Genomic DNA, 20,544 nt, shown 5'->3' on the forward strand with positions numbered 1-20,544 from the left:
TGTTCCGGGAACATGGGGTCATATATTTTGAAACTCGACATGGTGTTACCAGTGACAAATTAGGCCATGCACATGGTGTATGTTTTAGGCGTAGATGACGTGCAATTAGAGATTAGGATAAAGGTGTGTCATTTTTTAGATTAAAGTATAGACTTCCAGTAGCTCCAAGCAACTAAATTTTTCAAGCAGTTACTACCTCCCATATAAAGAAAAAAAATCAATCTTTTAAGATTCAAATTACTATGCAAACTAGTGTTCAATCCATCACTGTACGGCGCGGCGTATTTCAACATATTATTTCAGTAGTGTACTACCTACCAACTTTAACCTCAGGCATTTCAATCCTACTAATACATCTTAATAAATTTGTGTGTGTGTGTGTGTGTGTGTGTGTGTGCGCTTGAAAATCTTAATATTAAAAAATGCGACAACCAGATTCAGCACCGTTTGCGATATATTTATTTTATTTTTATTTAATTATTTATTTTTAAGTGAATATACGACTAAATATTTTATGAATATTTTAAGCCTCTACCTGTTGCCGTTATTAATATCGAGCAAAAAACGGCAAAAAAAACATGTTTTTTGTATTGGAGCCCCCCCATAAATATTTATTTTATTCTGTTTTTAGGATTTGTTGTTGTTATAGCCGCAACAGAAATACATAATCTCTGAAAATTTCAACTGTCTAGCTACCACGGTTCATGAGACACAGCCTGGTGACAGACGGACGGACAGCGGAGTCTTAGTAATCGAGTTACGTTTTTACCCTTTGGGTACGGAACCCTAAAAATGTAGTATTTGGTTTAGATATGGATAGGAATATATTTTTAAATGCTCGTAAAAACATAAACGGTTTCCAGCCGCGTGTCGCGTCGGAAAAATTACTCTCAAGGTGTTGTTTCAAAGACGCGGTTTAACGTATGTAAAGATGTAGAATTAGGTCGTTACTCGAAATAGCTGAAGCGGCTGAAAATATTACAGAAGTTAATTTAGCGAAGCGCCTACCTGGCTAGTCACCTCGTGCCTCCCACGGCGTCAATATTCGTTAGTCTTTTTATACAATATCCAGTTGATGGCTGACGGAAAGTTATTGTAATTTATACAACTTTCGATCTTTCCCGCAGAAAGGGAATCTTATCCGAAGTTTTTATAATAATGTTTATTTTATTCCTGATTTTGTGAGGGCTAATTATGAAAAAGGCGTCTCTTGGCAACGTCGTTTATTGCTGTGACATTGATTTTGGTAAAAAGAAAATCTAGTTCATTTGTGTCTATTAACGCACTTTATTAGAGTTTTTCAGTCGTTACAATAATTAGGGATTTATCCCTTGAGAGTTAAGGTTCTGCCGACAATATCATTATATATTATTAAAAATGTCCGATTCCGTACATTTTAATAATTTCCCATGAGGAACTAAAATTCTATTAGGGAGAAACTTATCGTAGCTTATTGGTGCCTTTCCACCAGAGATGTGCTTCGCTACGTTGCTTTGGATGTCATTGTGTTTGATATGTTATCCGTTAATTTCGCAAGTAACGTTTGGCAAATTGTTTTATTGCGCAGCTTTTCATTTCGCATTTTTTTTGCGCGTTTCCGCTCTTCCTTCATCAACCGCACAGTGAAAGAGTGGAATTCCCTGCCTGCGACTGTGTTTCCTGAACACTACAATTTGGCCGCTTTCAAGTCTAGGGTGAATGAGCATTTACTAGGCAAGCGTGCTCCATCGTTGGCCTCATCCTCGCTTTCCATCAGGCGTGATTGTGGCCAAACGCAAGCCTATATGGTTAAAAAAAAAGCTCTAAAACTGTAAATATTTCAGGATTAATTTCAGGGCCATAGCATAGTGTAGCGCAGCACTGGTGGAAACGGGTTCAACTAAGCTATGGTTTTTTTATGGAAAGATGCGTGCTGTGGATGCGTGCTATGGATGCGCACGTTCTAAATGGGTCCCACTGAAAAACAGCGTTGCGGTTTGCCGTAACACTATGCTGTGTGGGGTCCACTTTTTATGTGTATCGAATATGTGTGTCTCTCTCGCACAGCTCCCTCGCGGCTGCGCATCTTCATAGCGCATCTTCCTCGAACAGCTATATAGCTTAGCATTAGTGGAAACGGTCACATAGTTTCGTAGCAACTTTCACATCCTCGCAGCATAGCCGCATAGCACATATCTGTTGGAGAGGCACCCTAAAGAAAAACATCGTATTTTCATTTTGTCAATTTCATTAATGATTTTTGAGGGTAAACGAGAAAAGATACTGAAGCAATTAAAAAAAGATGCTCCATTATGCTTCCCGTTTTCATTGCGGTGTTATGGTTATAGTGGGCCTCTAGCTACACGATATTAAGTTAGAAAATGATTCACAATCATCATAATCGTTTACAGCACACTACACAGTTCATCATTATCATCATCGGTCTATCTTAGTCCACTGCTGGACATAGGCCTCTCCAATTGCACGCCACTGAGCACGATCCTCGGCCACTCTCATCCAGTAACTGCCAGCTACCTTGCTAAGATCATCGCTCCACCTAGTCTGAGGGCGTCCCACGCCACGCTTGCCGATTCGCGGTCTCCACTCAAGAACCCGTTTACCCCAGCGGTTGGTGCAGTAAAATTATTTTAGGTGAATAATTTAATATTGTTTGAAGAAGTCGCGGGTAACAGCTAGTATTAAATATTTAACAGTGTCAAATAAATCCATACTTCCATACTAATATTATAAATGTGAAACTGTGCGTGTTTGTATGTTTGTCCGTCTTTCACGTCGAAACGGAGCAACGGATCGACGTGATTCTTGGCATAGAGATAGTTTATGGGCCAGAGAGTGACATGGGCTACTTTTTATCCCGGAAAATACACAGTTCCCGAGGGCGCTGTTGCGCGCGATAACCGAATTCCACGCGAACGAAGCCGCGGGAAAAAGCTAGTATTTTCATATAAGTAGATGCCTACCTGAGTGTGGCCTTTTTTGCTTTTTTGCCACCACAATATTGCTGTATTTTCTTTCTTTCTTTTAACTCGTACTGAATATTTAAGATTATGTAGTTGTTCTATTGCTTTAAGTATAAATACGAGTATACATATATTTCTTCTTGTGCCAAATTTCGGCAAATACAATTCTTATTCATATATGTAGGTACCAATTTATAAGGTACTATGTAGTTCGATGAGAGATCGGTACGCCCTCCCAAACTGACAGAAGCGCACATCAAAACCATAATATGCGAGGAATCCGACTGAAACAAACAGGGGTTGGAGTGGCGGCAAAGTGCAATGCTCGCAGGGCAATGCAATGCAAATGCAAGCGGGCAAAGCTCAACCGAAGTGATACGTTACGTAACTCCGGTCGATAGCATCACGCCCCAATCATCCCACTTTACCTACGGCGTAATGAAATGGGAGATATAATAGTACATTAAAAAACCAGTCTAGTGCGTGTCTGGCCATGCGTGCGTATAGTGTAAGGTTACGTAGGTACTAACATGCGACACATTTTATTACAAGTATTGATCTCAACCTGTAAAGTATACGACGCTGTGATAGCTTTTCTTCTTAAATCATTAGTCTAGATTTTTAACCGACTTCAAAAAAAGGAGGAGGTCATTTTTCATGTTTTTCACGCCAACGGATAGACATTGTGAAACTATAAGAGTTATTTGTAGGACTATGGAACCCTAAAATGGCGACAGATAAACATCAATTTCTTTCAGACCTTTAAACAAACAAAAAAAAGTCTATTAATTAAATTCAAAGCACAATTAAGTGAAGAAACGTAATATGCATGTAACGTAACACCAGAAACTCGTTTCGAATCTAATGGGTCTTGAGTTATATCGGTAGGTACTTAATAATTAGTACCTAAGTAACGAACATTCTTGAAAACTCCGTTTAGCCTACTTAAGTGGCAAATAATATTCCAACCTGTATTTTTTTATCAAATAGCTGGCAAAAAACGAGCATGCGGGTCACCTGATGGTAAGCGATCATGCCACTCATGGACACCTATAGCATAATTAGGACTGCGGGTGCTTTGCCGGCCTAAAGGGGAGGGGGATAGAGGAGGGGGAGGAGAGTAATATTCTCATCAAAATTAGCGGAATAAACGGATTAATTATGACATTAATAACAAGTTTCGACACTTTCACTGTATATGTATGTGATATTGACAGCTGTCACCCGCACCATGCTAGAATTAAAGCATTGCAGAAATAAATTTCTTCTTCGTCCTAGGTAAAAAAAAATGTGCGTTAGGTTCCCAGGTGTCAACCATTACATATTTTAAGTCCTACCTCTTACTTCTAACTGTGCGAGCGAGCGAAGGTAAAATATACTTGAAACATAATATTATGTATGCCTTATAAAACAGCTATAATTATGTGGTTAATATCATAAGATCTCTTCACTTACGTTGGGACTTTTAAACGAAATGTCGTCCGCTGAAAGCTAAATGCGTGTATTACGCAGGTAGAGTGGATTAGATCGTTTTGCTTGTTCAAGGTTGTGTGATAAACTCAAGAATGTTCAGTTATATATTTAATTTAATAATATATTAAAGCCAAGAATGCCGCAAGATGTTTTGGCGAGCAAGGCGACCATTCATTCTCCTGGAGAATGACATGTAACAATCTTAATTTAAACATTTATTAGTAATTGAGGTACTTATGTGTAAAAATATTGTTTTACAACTCTTTGAAATGAAATACTTCATGTCGTAGCCGTGGTGGCCGAGTGGTTTGACCTATGGCCTCTCAAGTAGACGATCGTGGGTTCAAACCCCGGCTCGCACCTCTGAGTTTTTCGAAATTCATGTGCGGAAATTCATTACATTTGAAATTTACCACGAGCTTTACGGTGAAGGAAAACATCGTGAGGAAACCTGCACAAACATGCGAAGCAATTCAATGGTGTGTGTGAAGTTTCCAATCCGCACTGGGCTCGCGTGGGAACTACTGCCCAAGCCCTCTCATTCTGATAGGAGTCCTGTGCCCTGCAGTGGGACGTATATAGGCTGGGATGATGATGATGATGATGATGACTTCATGTCGTTATTAATGTAAAAAAATATTTTATACCTATAACGCTATCATGTTAAATTTTTACTCCAACGAGTCAAAGTCGACTTATCTTTTAAATTAACATTGTTTTGAAACTTAGAAGTCACATACATATAAAAACAAAAAGAATTAACCTAAGAAATCTTAACTAACTATAACTATCAGCAATAAACAGTCAAAAAGAATTAAAAAAAAAATATATAAAAAAACTTACCTAAAAATCCCCTCCCTGCATCGTGCCCGGTTCAAAAGTTCTTTTAAATTATACTTATCCACAACACAATCTACTATCACTATAGATAGCTACGAACGACTACATAGTATAAAACAAAGTCGCTTCCCGCTGTCTTTGTATGCTTAGATCTTTAAAACCACGCAATGGATTTTGATGCGGTTTTTTTAATAGATAGAGTGATTCAAGAGGGAGGTTTATATTTACAATACATGAATAATATAGTTGAGAAACACTGATAATTAATTAGAGGTTTCTAATGTGATGTCGTAAATAAACACATTTTTGCGCTTACATTGCTAACGCTGGCTGAACTCTACGAGATAGATCAAAAACATGTTCTACAATATAAAAGAATCCATACTTATATTATAAATGCGAAAGTTTGTGTTTGTATGTTTGTCCGTCCTTCACTTCGAAACGGAACGACAGATCGACGTGATTTTTGGCATAAAGATAGTTTATGGGCCCAAGAGTGACATAGGCTACTTTTTATCCCGGAAAAATCCACAGTTCCCGAGAGAACAGCGCGCGGTAACCGAATTCCACGCGGGCGAAGCCGCGGGCAAAAGCTTGTTGACTGTGTAGGTATCTAGTTACATTAAATTGTCAATAATATTCATAGCAGGTAAATTTCATGTCCAATAAAGGGAGTGCGTTCATATTCAGTTTAAAGAATTCTATGACGGATACATCATTTATTTATTTTCATACAAACATTGAAAATTATATAAAATTTTGTGTTAAATAACAAACATATGTTAACTTTCTATCAATATCCAGTATCTCAAACGGAAATAGAGAGCCCCTATATTTTTTGGCCCGTCGTTAAGACCAAGTTGCATCAGCTGTACTTTTTTTACGTAGCGTGTTAGTAGGTTTAGAAAAAAGAAAGGAACTTGAAATGAAAGAAAAATCATAAACAAAAATTTTAAATAAAAATTTTAATGAAAAAAAGCCTAGTCTAGAGCTCTTTTTCCGGCAGTCAGATTTTTGATTCTTATTTAGCTCATACTTTTTTTGGTGCTATTCTAAAAAATATAGTTATTTAATATGACAGGTGCGTGCGATAGTTACATGTGTCAACTATCCTATCATCACCATCAGCCGAAAATCGTCCACACTAAACATAGACCTCCCCCTTAGAACGCCACAATAAACGACAACTCCTTACTTGCACCCACCGATTACCCACAAATCCTACGAAGTCGTCAGTTCATCTAGTAGAAGCATGCGAACGCTTCGTCTTCCGGTTCGCGGTCGCCACTCGAGGATTTTTCCCCCCCAAATGGTCATCTATTCTTCGAGCGATTCGCCCATTGTCACTTCAACTTGCAAATTCTTCGAGCTACTCTTTACTTACAGTACCTAAATAGATACATGAAAGGTAAGGATAGATTAAATTGTGATGTGGTCTCCTAGTTAAATACCGCCGTCGCGGGATGGAAGAGCGCCAAAGCAATTAAATCTTGAAGCGGCGCGCGCCCTGCTAGCTGCCTTTCCGCATTAAACTTCTGAACAGTCTTGTTATACTTCACTAAGTTTTTACAGGGGTTTAATTATTTATTTTCTTTATTTATACAGAACTAGGCTTGCGTTTGACCGTTTCGCCTGATGGTAGCGAAAAGATGGAGCATGCTTGCCTAATAAAATGAAAGAAAGAAAGAAAGATTTATTTGGTTCCATCCAATCATCATTCATGCCCATTTCATCGTACCTTTGAAAACGGCCAGATTGTTTTTATGTTGTGTTTTTAGGAATTAATTAATCCTACTATCCTACTACTGCTTAATAACATACAGACGTTACTTGGAACCCACTTAAGATCGAATCTGTCATTTTGTATGACAATTCAAAGGGCTTTTTTTTACAAAATGGATCCCAAATTGACGCTCGTGACAGTACACACAAATGGGTACCTTTCTGGTTAAAAAAATATTCTATCTAGTCAGTCACTTAGATTACCTGGAAAATATTGGCGACGTACATTTAAGCTATTTTTAGCTATTTAGAGGGGTTTACTTTTTATTGACTCTACTTGTACTGTTATACTATTTAGGTATGTAAGTATCCAAATCAAATTGGAACTCAATCAGATCATTAGAAGTGGAAAAAAGCTCGACTTGCGATATTTAAAATAACATAGAAATATTTCAAGTTTATTAAATGTTATTAAAATATTGGATCGCTTTAAAATTAAATAAAGCTATATTTTATAATAATACTGCACTGGGAATAGTCAAGCTACTGAAATAATTCAAATAACATGTTCCTTCTGTTTTCCACTAAGTTCCAGTTGTATTTTTCCTTTCAGCAAAGGAAACCGTAATCGATAAAGCGTTATAAAAGTTTTAGATCGTGACTTGACTATCGGAAATCTGCCGCCATTCTTGCTTAAAGCAATGTTGCACCCGGACATTGTTACGAGTCATAGTACTAAATCAAAATTGAAAATTTCAACTACTTTATGGAGTTCAACATTTTTTGCGCCTTTTAAAGTGTCAAAAAAGATACACGATGACACGACATAAGTACTATAAAGAAACTAATTTGTGTAGGATGCAACCTTTGAGCTATGATATCTATCATATTGACATTTTATACAGCTGCCAAAGAAATTGTAGCGAATATGAAAGAGTAAATCAGTTGTCTAATGCGACCTGAAGAGATAAAAATTTTAATTTAATTTTAATTTTAAGCTTAAACGAAGGCGCTTGCTCAGTCTTCTACTTTAATCTTTACTATAATGGTATTTACCGTCGAGGAAACTGAACTGGTACCCTGGTACGCGATTTAGTTTCCTCGACGGTAAATACATTATTAACGTAGAAGACTGAGCAAGCGCCTTCGTTTTTACGTACGTCTGGCGGATATTGTTTTTCTCTTCAGGTCGCATTAGACAACTGATTCTCCTGAAATTTTGTGAACAGATTCGATAATTAAAATTTAATTTGTCTATTCTTCTTTGGATTTTTTGACGGTGTGCACCAAAATGAACATGATTAAGGACTACATTTTTGTATTTTTTTAATGCACAATGTTTTGAATTACAAGTTAACGACGAGGTTTGAATCATGGAATTGTTTAAATTTTGACAATTTAAGCATTCAAATGTTTCAGCCTTTTCAATAATCGTGAGGTGTTCAGTTCACATACTTGTGGTCAAGCCACTTTTAGTATGATATTATTTGGACACACGATTAAACATACAAATACACTATAAAAGTTAGTTTACTGTCACGACACTACTATGGCCCGCCAAAGGCTGCCGTTCCTTGATACTCTCAACAAATTGCTCTTCTTACTTGCACTTTTTTGACAAGAATTGTATCCGGCCATGTGTATGAGAGTAATTATTTCTTGATCGATACTCTACAAAGGCACGCAAGAAAATACATGAAAATCTTACATCTAACTACTATTAAACATAGATAATGCTTAGAAAAACAAAATTGGTCGCACTCCTCCGAAACAACTTAATCGATTTTTATGTTTTGTTTTGTATATTTGGTAGGTATGAGAGTACGTCGTAATAGTATTTTTCACTCTCCTCTTCCCCTCCCCCATTTTTTATATGGCAGAACAACGTTTCTGTGTCAGCTATTCCAAATATATGTAAGTATATATATATATATATATTACAACAATAAACCCAACTCATATCAACCTATTAAACCAAAATTGTTAGGCAAAAAAGACCGGTGAAATAATTCTAAGTTCAGTCGTTTATAGCTAGTTACAACGATGAAATAAATGACGACACAAATCTTTACTAAGATAGACTAATGATGGACATTTTTTACCGTGTCGTTTTTTCCGTTACTTTCCTACAGAAAAATAATGTTAATTTTGCTGATTGACGGTACTGTGACAGAAAATAGCTTAATCAAATTAATGTCTTTTCTTACGAGTAGCTCATATTTTGTTGGTTATTTGTATTTTGAGTTTCGTGTCTCAGTCGGCAAAAACGGAACCAATATTGGATTACTTTATTGTCCGTCTGCTTGTCCGTCAATATCCTTGTTTCAGGAATGCGTGGAATATCAAGCTGAAATTAATATGAAATACTCAGGTCTGCTATCCCTTGAGCAGTGAAAAATCGAACATCTGAATCAACGCAATCAAAAGTTATTAGAAAAGATGTTTCAATACAAATTTCCGAGGACTTGAAACCTTATAGGGTACTTCGAGTTGTGTCAGGCGCGTGTTTCTACGAAATATAAATTAAGCTCATAAAATTCGAACGCCGCAATCAGTATTAGTCACTTCATCAATAACAGTATTTTTAAAGTCATCTGAGAATAAAATTTCACTAATATTATAAATGCAAAAGTTTTTAAGTCTGTTTCTTTGTTTGTTACCTCATTACGCCTATAAGCCGCGGAACCGATTTAGAGGAAATTAGGTATATTAATAGTTTGAGTCCCGGGAAAAAATATAGGATAGTTTTTATCTCGAAAAATTGCATAGTTCCCGCGGGATAGCGATAAACAAATTATACGCAGACGGAATTGCGGGCAACAGCCTAAAGTGGAACCATAAATACTCAAAATACTTTTATATGGTAGTGTCATCGCGCTACACCTGCCAAAGGAAATTACTTAGTAACAATAAAGCTTGCAAATAAATTATTGTGGAATAGTTTCTTCAGAAAATTGTGCATCTTCATACGATACCAGGAAAAAGGAGAATATATTTTTTAAGTCGATTAAAAACTAGTTTCGTTAGTTTACAAATTAGCCGTTCACAAGTTAATACTGTGTAAAACAAATCACTAAATTTGTTTAACCGTGTAGGTACGGATTTTACGGCACGTGATTGTCAAATTACATGCAAAAGAATAAATTTTAACACGCCTTGAAAACGAGCTGTTCTCAACAAAAGCTAATAGTTAACAATTACGAAATGCCTCGTGTATTTTCTATACTTGACAGGTAATCATGTTGAACGGCTTTTAAAATCGCTCTTTGTTTATTCTAACCCCGTCAAAGATGGTGACGGTTACTGCAATACCGTGTTTAAAGAAAAATGGCTCCATGAGCTGCGAATGACATGCATTGGCGGAGGTTTAAAAACATACACGGGTTTTTACACATAAGTACTTATTTAACGTAAATATATATACGAACTTAAATAACTATTACTACAGCCGTGGTGGCCTAGTGGTTTGACTTATGGCCTCTCATGCAGAGAAGCGTGGATCAAATTTGCGCTCTCACCATCCGTGAGCGATTTTTGTATTTTGTAATTTAAATTTGGAATGTCTGAATATTGAACACGAATTGGTGTTCCATTCGTAACAGTGCGTAGAACTGTGAAACCTATATTATAATTCCAAATCAGGAGTTGTTGCAAAATTTCTCCTAGTTGGTAAGCTACATTGCTCAATTGAACCACGCATAACAAGCGCCGGCCAATAAGTGACATGTTTTTTTTCTTATTCATAGGTGCTGATATGAAGAAAAACGTACCCCTTTATCTTTTTGCCAGTAATGGGGCTCACATTGCTTCATTTTGCGCCTCGAATGCGAATAGATCATCAAAATGGTCGTTTTATGCGGACGCTATTTACAGGGTTAGCAACGGAAACGATATTACCTCTGCCTCTATGGGGAGTAAGAAAGCGATAAAATCCTATACATAAAAGGCCTCTAAATTTTAAGGTGAAGTTGAACTAGAGTACGATGTGAGTGGTGTTTTTATTAAATAATATATTTGAACACAATAGAAATTAACTGACTTTCTGTTAATCACTGTTAGAATGATTACTCTCTATTTCCTAAAGAATAACACGCTTTTAAAACCGTAATAACCGTACTAACTCGTTACTGTGCTTATTCCATTGAGATTTGTTGATGTAAAAACTTGTAGCTATAATTTTTTTTTTGTAGAAAATCAAATTGCTATGTAAATATGTGCGGTTTGGGAATTCTACTATATCTTAAATGCGAAATACTTGTAAAAGTATGTGCGTGTGCGAAATATGAAATTTTACGTTGACGTATTTTATGCACGTTAATGAAATACGTGAAGAATTTTTTAATAATTTTCACTTTTTGAAAAATCCCGGACTTTCAATATAACCTCTTGGTTTATATGCATACAATATAAAAATTCAAAGCTGCGGGTTAAAATTAGTAATGAAATAAATTAGATAAAACAATAACAGCACTTTATGACCTTCATATACTTCGTTTTTTTAGCATTAGAAAGAAGGTAATCGATCTTGACGTGTATTTTTTTTGAGAAACACTTGAAAAATAAGTCACAGCAAATAGTAACAATTAGCAAGGGCATATGATCATTTACATGCTTTTGGTATCATAAGTACTTAATAGTTACTGTTTTTTTAAAACGTTATTCAATAAAAAGACTCGTCAAGATTGTTTACCCTTTTTCTAATGCTAAAAAAACGAAGTATAGTTTGGTTACAACTTACAACTCAGCACAGATCTGACACAGTTTTGTATTGCCATTGTATTTCATGTTTATGGCGAAGTTCAATATGATAAAAGCAATACGAGAAAGTGGTGGAAGAACACTTACTAGTTCCCAACTATTAACAGCGAATACATGTTTTTCGGTAAGTGAAATAATGGCATGGGTCTCGTTGTGCGAAACACTGGGAAACGAAAGATAAGTAAAGTGATAAATTTTGAGTAAAATCGCGGAATACGATAGTCACTTCCATCAGTCGACGTCTTTAAACATCCTTGCTCTGAGGTTAAGTGGCTGGATATTTCGCGCTTTCGCGCTTCGATATCGGACGAGGGAATCGGTACGAATATTTTATTAGTTATTTGTTGCGAACAAAGCCGATTTGTGCAAAATCAAAATTTCATCCTCAATCTTGGTAAATAAATGCGAGTTTTGGAATTATAATTTTTATAATTAAATTTGAGTATCAGGTTCAATTTCGCCCTTTTTAAATTGCTCCGTCTAATCGGATTAAACAGTTGGCGTTAAAAGGTTTTTGTAAGTAATACCTTCGATTCTATTACGGAACCTAACATTTATAGGTATCCAAGGATCGCTGTTTTCTTTAGACTTGATGAAATCATTTCTTTTCTATTCCTGTTGAGTGCTTCTGCCAGTGCCAATCTCTTTGAAATATTTCCAAATTTTATGTTATCTATTTAACATGTTCATTCTACTTTCGCACACTACCTATAAGTCTTTTATTTAGTTTAGTTTAAAGTTGTAACTATTCTGTCAATACATCTTTAAACTTTTAAAAATTTACATCTTGTAAGATTACACACAGTGACTCTTAAAGAAACTCAGGTAAGTGATTATTATCTAGTTCTAATTTAGCTTGCGAAGGCCGACTGTCGCTTCTCGGAATTAGATTTTAGTTTTACTAATTGAAATGAAACATTTTCCTGAATACTTATTGCAAATCCGGAACTCATTTGGTATTTGAGAATCAATTGGCCGCTGTAAAACTTCATAAAATATAATTAAATCAATATTATAAAAGTTATTCTGCTTTCTTGTCACGTCTTCACGCCAAACCTTGCTGAAATAAAATTTCGCATGCTTGGATTTTTGTCGATAGATATTATCCGTGATAGAAACTCCCTGATGATTTTTATCTTAGAAATGTCGTTACGGATGCCAGGTAAAAAGGTATCTACACGTTGTAATTATAACACAGCAAGATTTGACATAGCAAAATATTTTTAAGTGGCTTATTAAAAGCTCTGATAAAGCAGAAGGGCTGGAATCAATAAAAGAATCTTAGCTATTATCAAGTCTACTCCAAATAGAAGTATTTCATTGTGTGATCAACAAAGGCGATCGTGATGGGTACGCCTTTCCGATGTCTTCAATGATTGCTCATTGTTAACAGGGCGTCGATCGTTGAATTAGTATATTAAACTCAATCAATCAAGATTACTCTTACAGTGAGTCATTAAGAAGCCATATTACACCAATTTTTGCCAGTAATACCTAGTTTAAATAGTATCGTTGCTACTTTGAATAGCTACAAAACTTTCCTTTAGTTAACATAATGTTGAAGTCTGACGGTAAGGATCCTAATGGAAAGATAAGGTACTTTTTTATTAGATACAGTCAGCAGCAGAAGTGGATGAGCGGTTACGTTGCTCGAAAATATGTATACACGGCCCTACTGCCAAGGTAATATGAGAATGCTTAGCCACTCATCTACCTCTGCTACTGACTGTACATTATACGCCTTTTTTACACATACACAATGTTTTTATTAGACAACCCACATCCGGCGTTTATGATGATCAAATTCGATCAGGCCAAATCGAATCAGAAATATAATTGCTGAACGAATGTTGATTTGGGTATTACCACTTCAAAACTGGAATGGAGCTGGCGAGACAACGTCTGCCAAAAGCATCCAAGTCATTAGGTTAAAATTGCCACCGATTTGGTCCCATCCCAAGCGAAGGTCACCAGAGGCGGTTCGATACATATATTGCGACCCGATTTAGATATACTTATTAGGCCGGATTGGTATAATAGGCCGTGGCCAGGGTCGAGTGAAAGCAGCTAAGGCTGTTCCCTGTTAGTGAGATATCATTTACGTTTTTAATATTTAAAGTGTAAGACTTTTCCTGGCGCAGTTCCACCACCAAAATTCATAAAGATTGACAGGTATAAGGAGTTTCTCAGCGTTTTTAACCACATAGATAGGTAATTGTGCTAGTGAGAAAGGTTTTTAATTAAACTAATGCTTCAACTTATCCAGGCTGATGTGGTTTATTCTAAAAATATAATAACTTTATTATCTCTTTTACTGGTAAATTAAGATTTTACAAGTTATTCTATTAAAGTAGGGTGGAACAATAACATACCTATCTACTTACCAATTGAAATCGATCAAACATACATTTATATTTATTTTGTTGCAAATTTCAGTCGCTGTCACTTAAATTTCTGAAAATATGAATTTCAAGTATGCCATACTGCAATTGTACGTGCTCTTATCTATAGCTATTTGTGAACAATCAAAATCCAACTTAAAGTAAATAGTATGATAATACATAATACATGCTGATTGATCTTCACATTACCTACATGAACCCTAAATTTACAACCAGGTTTTCCGTAACGTGGTTAAATGACTATCCAAACAAAAGTACGTAAATTACTATTTTCATTTAAGAAAAACCCTTTTTCATAAATCTTTTCAACCCATTCCGAGAAACGTTAAAGAAAACCTGCTGCGAGGGAATTTCGAGTGAATTATTGTATTTTATCAGAGACCGTTTGAGAGTTTGACAGCTAATAAAAGTTATACGACATGAGTCAAGTATAGTAATACGCTTTCATAACAATATTCAACGTGAGGATATAAAACATAAATGTTTAGCCTATACTTGCCTATACTCTTAATCCGAGCGTGTCCTTGACAAGCCCGTTGCGTTTCTGTTGTAACCATTGAACTTATCGGACTTTAAGGGAGGAAGTATTTAGAAATTCCTTGGCTAAATTAGGGTCCGCTTCAATGCGGTTCCCCGCAGGTCGGTGTTACGTCACGGGCGGTCGATACGCCGGGGCCCGCGGCCAGTCGCCCGAACACAGCTCGACAACGACAAATTCAACAACTTTTTATTACTTTTCTCTAACAAGCGTCTTGTTAATGTCCTTTTTTTTCTACACGCTCAATGTTGGCTTAAAATGTTAAGTCGTCTTGTATTTAGTATAAGTCAACTTAACCCGGACCCCTGGGGGCAGCGCGATCCGTGCTGAGAAATGCCCGTTCCTTTCTACTATTTTATACAATTTTAACTGTTAACTTTGTACTTTGTCGTCGTACCCATCAATTTACTTACGGCAAAAATAAGTTGCCTTAAATTGGAGAAACTCAAAAATTCCAGAGGAAGGAAATAGTCTAATAGTTTCAATGCCTAAGTCATTCAGGACTATTAAATTTTATTATTCGACCAGCTGTTGTCCGCGACTCCGTTCGCGTAGACTTTATTTGTCGCTATCCCGCGGGACCTATGCGATTTTTTGGAATAAAAACTATGCTTTGTTCTTCTCCGGAACATAAACTATTTTTATACCGAATATCATCGAAATCGGTGCACTAGATCTAACTTTATCGCTTTATAATAATACTACTTAGTATAGATTGAGAAAAACTCACTAAGGAATACGACTCAAGAGAAATGATTAATTAGGATTAAATCCGAAACAAACAGCCCTTTTCAGCCCTTTTGGTACACATTCCGTTCAACGAATCGAGTAGATACCTAAAATACTTTTAAATATAATTACTGTTTGCCTCTGGGCTTGGTCAAGGTGACAACAAAATGAGCCTTTGTGATATGATATCCAAAGACCCTTAGCCATATGAAACCTTTTTCTGGCAAAGGAAGATGTTAAGTTCAATAGCAATTTTCTTTGTTGTTTTTGGCGGAATCAATATAGTCAGTAAAAATATCATATATCTAATCTAACTTCAGTCTGGGTTCGGCAGTTAGATTATGATTAGAAAAATACATTAAATAGACTACCAAAGCAATGGATATGTTATTACTACCATTATTATAATCGCCTAACCTAAGGTACTACTAAAGGTACTAAGCTACTAATTCCTTCAAATAAAGATTTCCTGTACTAAACGTAAAGCTAACTAGAAAGAAAACGAATAAGATTGCTTCGGCTATGTTTATTCCGAAGAAGAATGATTATCTAGCCTACAGCTTGACGTACAGTTTGCTTGATTAGTGCCTACTCGTAACAGTTAACAGCACACACACACACACACACACACACACACACACACACACGCGCGCACACGCGCACACGCACGCGCACACACGCACGCACGCACGCACGGCCGACACGCACGCACGCACGCACGTTAGCACGCATTTTAGTTCATTGATATGGACCTCCGCAAAGTAACGCCTGATTCAATAAATGCACATAAATATAAATAAACTGTAATGTAATTAATTATTTACCGAATCCGGTCACCACGTTACAGGCCTAGCCTAGTGTGGGATCAACAGATAATTGTAGCCCTATAGTGGTAGGTACGTGTTGTTTCTTGTAATAAACAGCTTCTTTTTATTTTAATTCGGACGCTGACGGCGTTCCCACATGACGTAAATAGGTAGTCAATTAAAATTTGCGTAACATGTATTGTGTTTACCAAATATACTTGGTAACTATGTATTTTTTTTGTTACAGGTAAGTGAAGACAACATTAGAGATGAGGAAAACGTTACAGGTTAGTACAATCCGTGAGCTCTTAGAAAAACCTTCGGGTTTCGGGTGAAATCGGAGGGATTCGTGTAGTAGAAAATGACAATTGTCTTTTTGACTTACATAGCAGCAATTCATCACGCAAAGAAAGTATTCAGATTATCCGATCCGATATCGGTATCGGACGCCGATACCGATATCGGGGTAAGTAAAATGTATGAAATATGTACCTGTTTTTCAGATTATCCGATCCGATATCGGATCATATTTCATACATTTTACTTGCCCTGATATCGTATCGGCGTCCGATATCGATATCGGATCGAATAATCTGAAAACGCTCTCAGTACCCGGTAATAAAGATTGCACATCGGTCTTCGGAAAAAGACAATTGACTGTTCAGGACGATTTCCAAACACTGGCCACCGTCCATCAACCATCGTATTTATTAACTGACGTTTTGTATCAAATAAATACTGCACCTTTATAGCTGTTGAAACTACTAGAAAAAGGATAGTTCCCTCTTTTTTCCTAAAGATGCTATCGTACAATTTAAAGTTTTGGGGGGTTTCAACAACTCATTATTGTATATTTTTATCTGAATCCGTACTCTATTGTACCTGTACAACGACTGACAAACATCACATAAGTCGTGTGTGACTACGCTCTACGGAGCCGAAATTAGCAGTCTCTTAAGGTCTCTTTCCAAAGACCGATGTGCTACTTTTATGGCCGGGTACTGCATAAGTCTTATTGTTTTTATTCTGAAGCATTGATTCTGACTTTACAGAATATTCCTTCCAGATGTCAAATAAAATATACCTACTTCGCAGAATATTTCTTACAGATATCAAATAAAATACTGCATAATTTATTATTTATTAGGTTGCTTTGCAAATAAATTGGAATCCCTGGACTTGGTTTTGGCAGTTGGCTCAATTCGGCTCAATACAGGGAGACTTAAAGCGACGTGACAAATGTTCCCTATTTGTCCTCGGTTTGCGCGAAGCGAGAGGTTTGCTTCGATTGCAGATTTTTTTCGTTTTCTGGAGCGAATATATTTTATGAGGTATTATGGTTTATTGATAAAACATTGCGTGGAAAAATTCATCGTCATTATCATCATCCCAGCATATACACGTCCCACTGCTTGGCAAAGGCCTCCCTTCAGAATGACAGGGCTTGGGCCGTAGTGAGAGAGCGCATGCCGGGCCTGTGCACATTGGGAACTTCGAACACATACTATTGAATTACTTCGAAGGTCTGTGTAGGTTTCCTCATGATGTTTTCCTTAACCGTAAAGCGCGTGGAAAAATTGCTGGATTTTTGATATCTATACTAATATTATAAAGAGGAAAGATTTGGATTTTTATATTTTTGGATGTTTGTTACGAATTAACTCAAAAACTAGTAGACCGATTTTAAATCTTTTCTTTCACTATTTGATTGCTAAATTATCCCAAAGTGCCATATAGGCTTTACTTATTACCAGAAAAAATATCAATAGTTACAAAAAACCTCGGGATACCATATGTCCAACTATTGTAGTTATATCACTATAACGTATACGTAGGTATATCAGATAGTAATTATTCCTAACAAAAAAGTGGCTCTGAAGCGGAAACGTTTCGTGTGCTCTGCCTACCACATTTGGGAATACAGGCGTGATGTTTGTGTGTGTTTATCCCGGAAAATTTCATAAATCCCGCAGGATAGCGATAAGCAATTTCATTGCGGACGAAGTCAGGGGAAACAGCTAGTAACAAATAAAGTGATACGTCCTGCGGTGCCTGCACAAAGAAAGTTATAAAATTAGTTAAATTATAACTACTTAGGTGTGTTTACTGATAAGGTAAAATACCTATAATATTTTTTATTTATCGTTTCCTGCTACAGGGAACACCCTTGTAGATATCGTTTTACATAGGTGCCTATTGACGAAAAATTTATTGTTTCATATTTTCATACTTATCTAGTTTAATTGTTATAATTTTAATTAGGCATAATATGCCGCCAAGCCCGCCAGTGCTTAAGAGGAAATGTGCGTTATCATTTATTGTGACGTAGACACGGGCTAATTACCATGACACACTCCGGTGTGCTCCGGTGAGCCCGTCCGACTGCCAATCATCAGCAGTAATACAGTTTGTTTCACACTTTTAACATCAAACGCTTTATCAGCACCGCCACTTCTAAAACAATACATTTAACATCCGCAATCTACTGCAAACGAAGTTTTTGTTCCCATTTCGATTTGACTCTCGAACATTGAATAGGTACCTACAATTGACCTAATCACGTTTCGGTAGGTATCAATATAGGGTGTAGGCATAAATTTTCGCACGCAATTTCATAGTCAAGGGCGCTAAAAGTTTAGGGTGTAAAGGTTGCGTCGGTAAGCTGTGACGTCAGGCGACAAACCAAATAAATGTCAGTGGCAGGATGATATTAACGCGATATGGTGTTAACGCAGTGGATGATCCAGGGTTATTAGGGACGGGCCACGCGGGTCGCGGTCGCCGTCGGCGCTGCTGCCGCGACTCCGAGGCACGCACCAGTCCTCTCCCAACCGCGAGTGAGCGAGCAGCCTGCCGCGGCCGGGCGCCTCCGCTCAACGTAGCAGGCACATGCCTACGAAATGTCAACTACCTCCATAAATTGCTTACCCGATAACGCCCGATCAGCAATTAGTACCGCCAAATAGCACACATAGTGCGCGGCGTTCTAGGATACCAGTTATCCGGTGGCAATTTTTATTTTGAGTGAAGTTTGCTAAAGTAAGTTATGCCGTGTTTTGAATAGGTAAAAACGTGAATGTAATGTGTTGTTTAAACGCTTAACCTTGACAATGGAGTTATATTATTTTTTTGTGTTTCCTTCACTGTCTGCGATCCCAATAGTAATTACCGCGTGGTGTGTGTATGTTGTGCTTGCGTCGGACGCGGTTCGTTTGCTTCTTCTTACTTAAACAGGAAATAGCTGACGATCGCAACGCATGCATCGCTCTGTGGCGGTGCCAGTAGCCGTCCACAACTACTGATTTAATATTCATACATAATTAAATTTCAATGTGCGGTCTTCAATCCGGTTTTTTGTTTACGGATTGGAACCCATATTGACCTTGACGGTAAGTCTCGCACCACATTAGAAACTTATGCTAATAAACTATTTTAATGATGCCATTTGTATGCAAAAGTGAATTTAAAAATAAAAATGGGCGTCTCATTAACTGCGTAATAAAATTTAAACAAGAGTCAATCACTCTGTCCATTCCTATTGCGAATTATATTCGTATATTAAGTACATATTATATGTGTCAGAATACGTTGTCGGTGACCTACCTACGTTATGTTGGTCAACAACCTCAATGGTCGTTGAACTATTATTTAAATCTTCTGAGAGTCTACAAAAAACTTAAAATACAGGAGGTCACAAAATATTTCTTTAATAATTTAGCAACAGAATGCAAATCAGTCACCACTGTGAACTTTTTCACGGCAGAAAAACCAAACATTGAAAATTAATGCTTTTCTAATACCTACTGACCAATGGGCTATCACGGTTGCTTTTGTCTCGCATTTTCTATTAAAATACGACAAAACTTAATTATGAGTCATTAAATTTACAATAAAATGAGCGTGAACTTTGCCCTGAAATTCATCAATTCGTGGATTCATTAAGTAAGACGAAATAAAACGGCAGTATTGTTTGAAATGCCCAACCACTCCAATACTGCAGACTTGTGAATCTCGTTTTACGTTGATATACGCATCTATTTACGATCGCTTTAATACTTATGACCTAAATGAATATGGTAAAGAACTTAACCATGGTTAATAATGATTCTTCGTGATGAAACTGACCATTTTAATTGTTACATTATGTAATTTGCTATCGATTGAGCGGATGTAAAATGTGTAATCTACGCGCGCTTCACTATCAGTTCGGTACCTAGGTATAATGTATAACAACAAACGGAACTACGCAGAGCCGTGCTTCTAAACAAAATTTTTTATCTCTATGGACATGGTATAATAATATTGTCATTTTCTAC

The 20,544-nt window shown here is 36.7% G+C and overlaps 1 protein-coding gene across 5 annotated transcripts in view; it reads left to right on the forward strand.

The window, feature by feature from the left end:
* dnc (phosphodiesterase dunce) overlaps positions 1-20,544 on the forward strand; it is a 551,064-nt gene that overhangs the window by 106,737 nt on the left and 423,783 nt on the right. The window contains exon 1 of one of the 5 annotated variants that reach the window (XM_074095094.1): positions 19,044-19,267. The exons of the other annotated variants lie outside the window; for them this stretch is intronic. The gene's annotated coding sequence lies outside the window, so the exon portion shown is untranslated. Of the gene's footprint in view, positions 1-19,043; positions 19,268-20,544 lie in introns of those variants that run through there. 5 annotated transcript variants of the gene reach the window in all.

Source organism: Choristoneura fumiferana, chromosome 12 (assembly GCF_025370935.1).
Source record: "Choristoneura fumiferana chromosome 12, NRCan_CFum_1, whole genome shotgun sequence".
NCBI lineage: Eukaryota > Metazoa > Arthropoda > Insecta > Lepidoptera > Tortricidae > Choristoneura > Choristoneura fumiferana.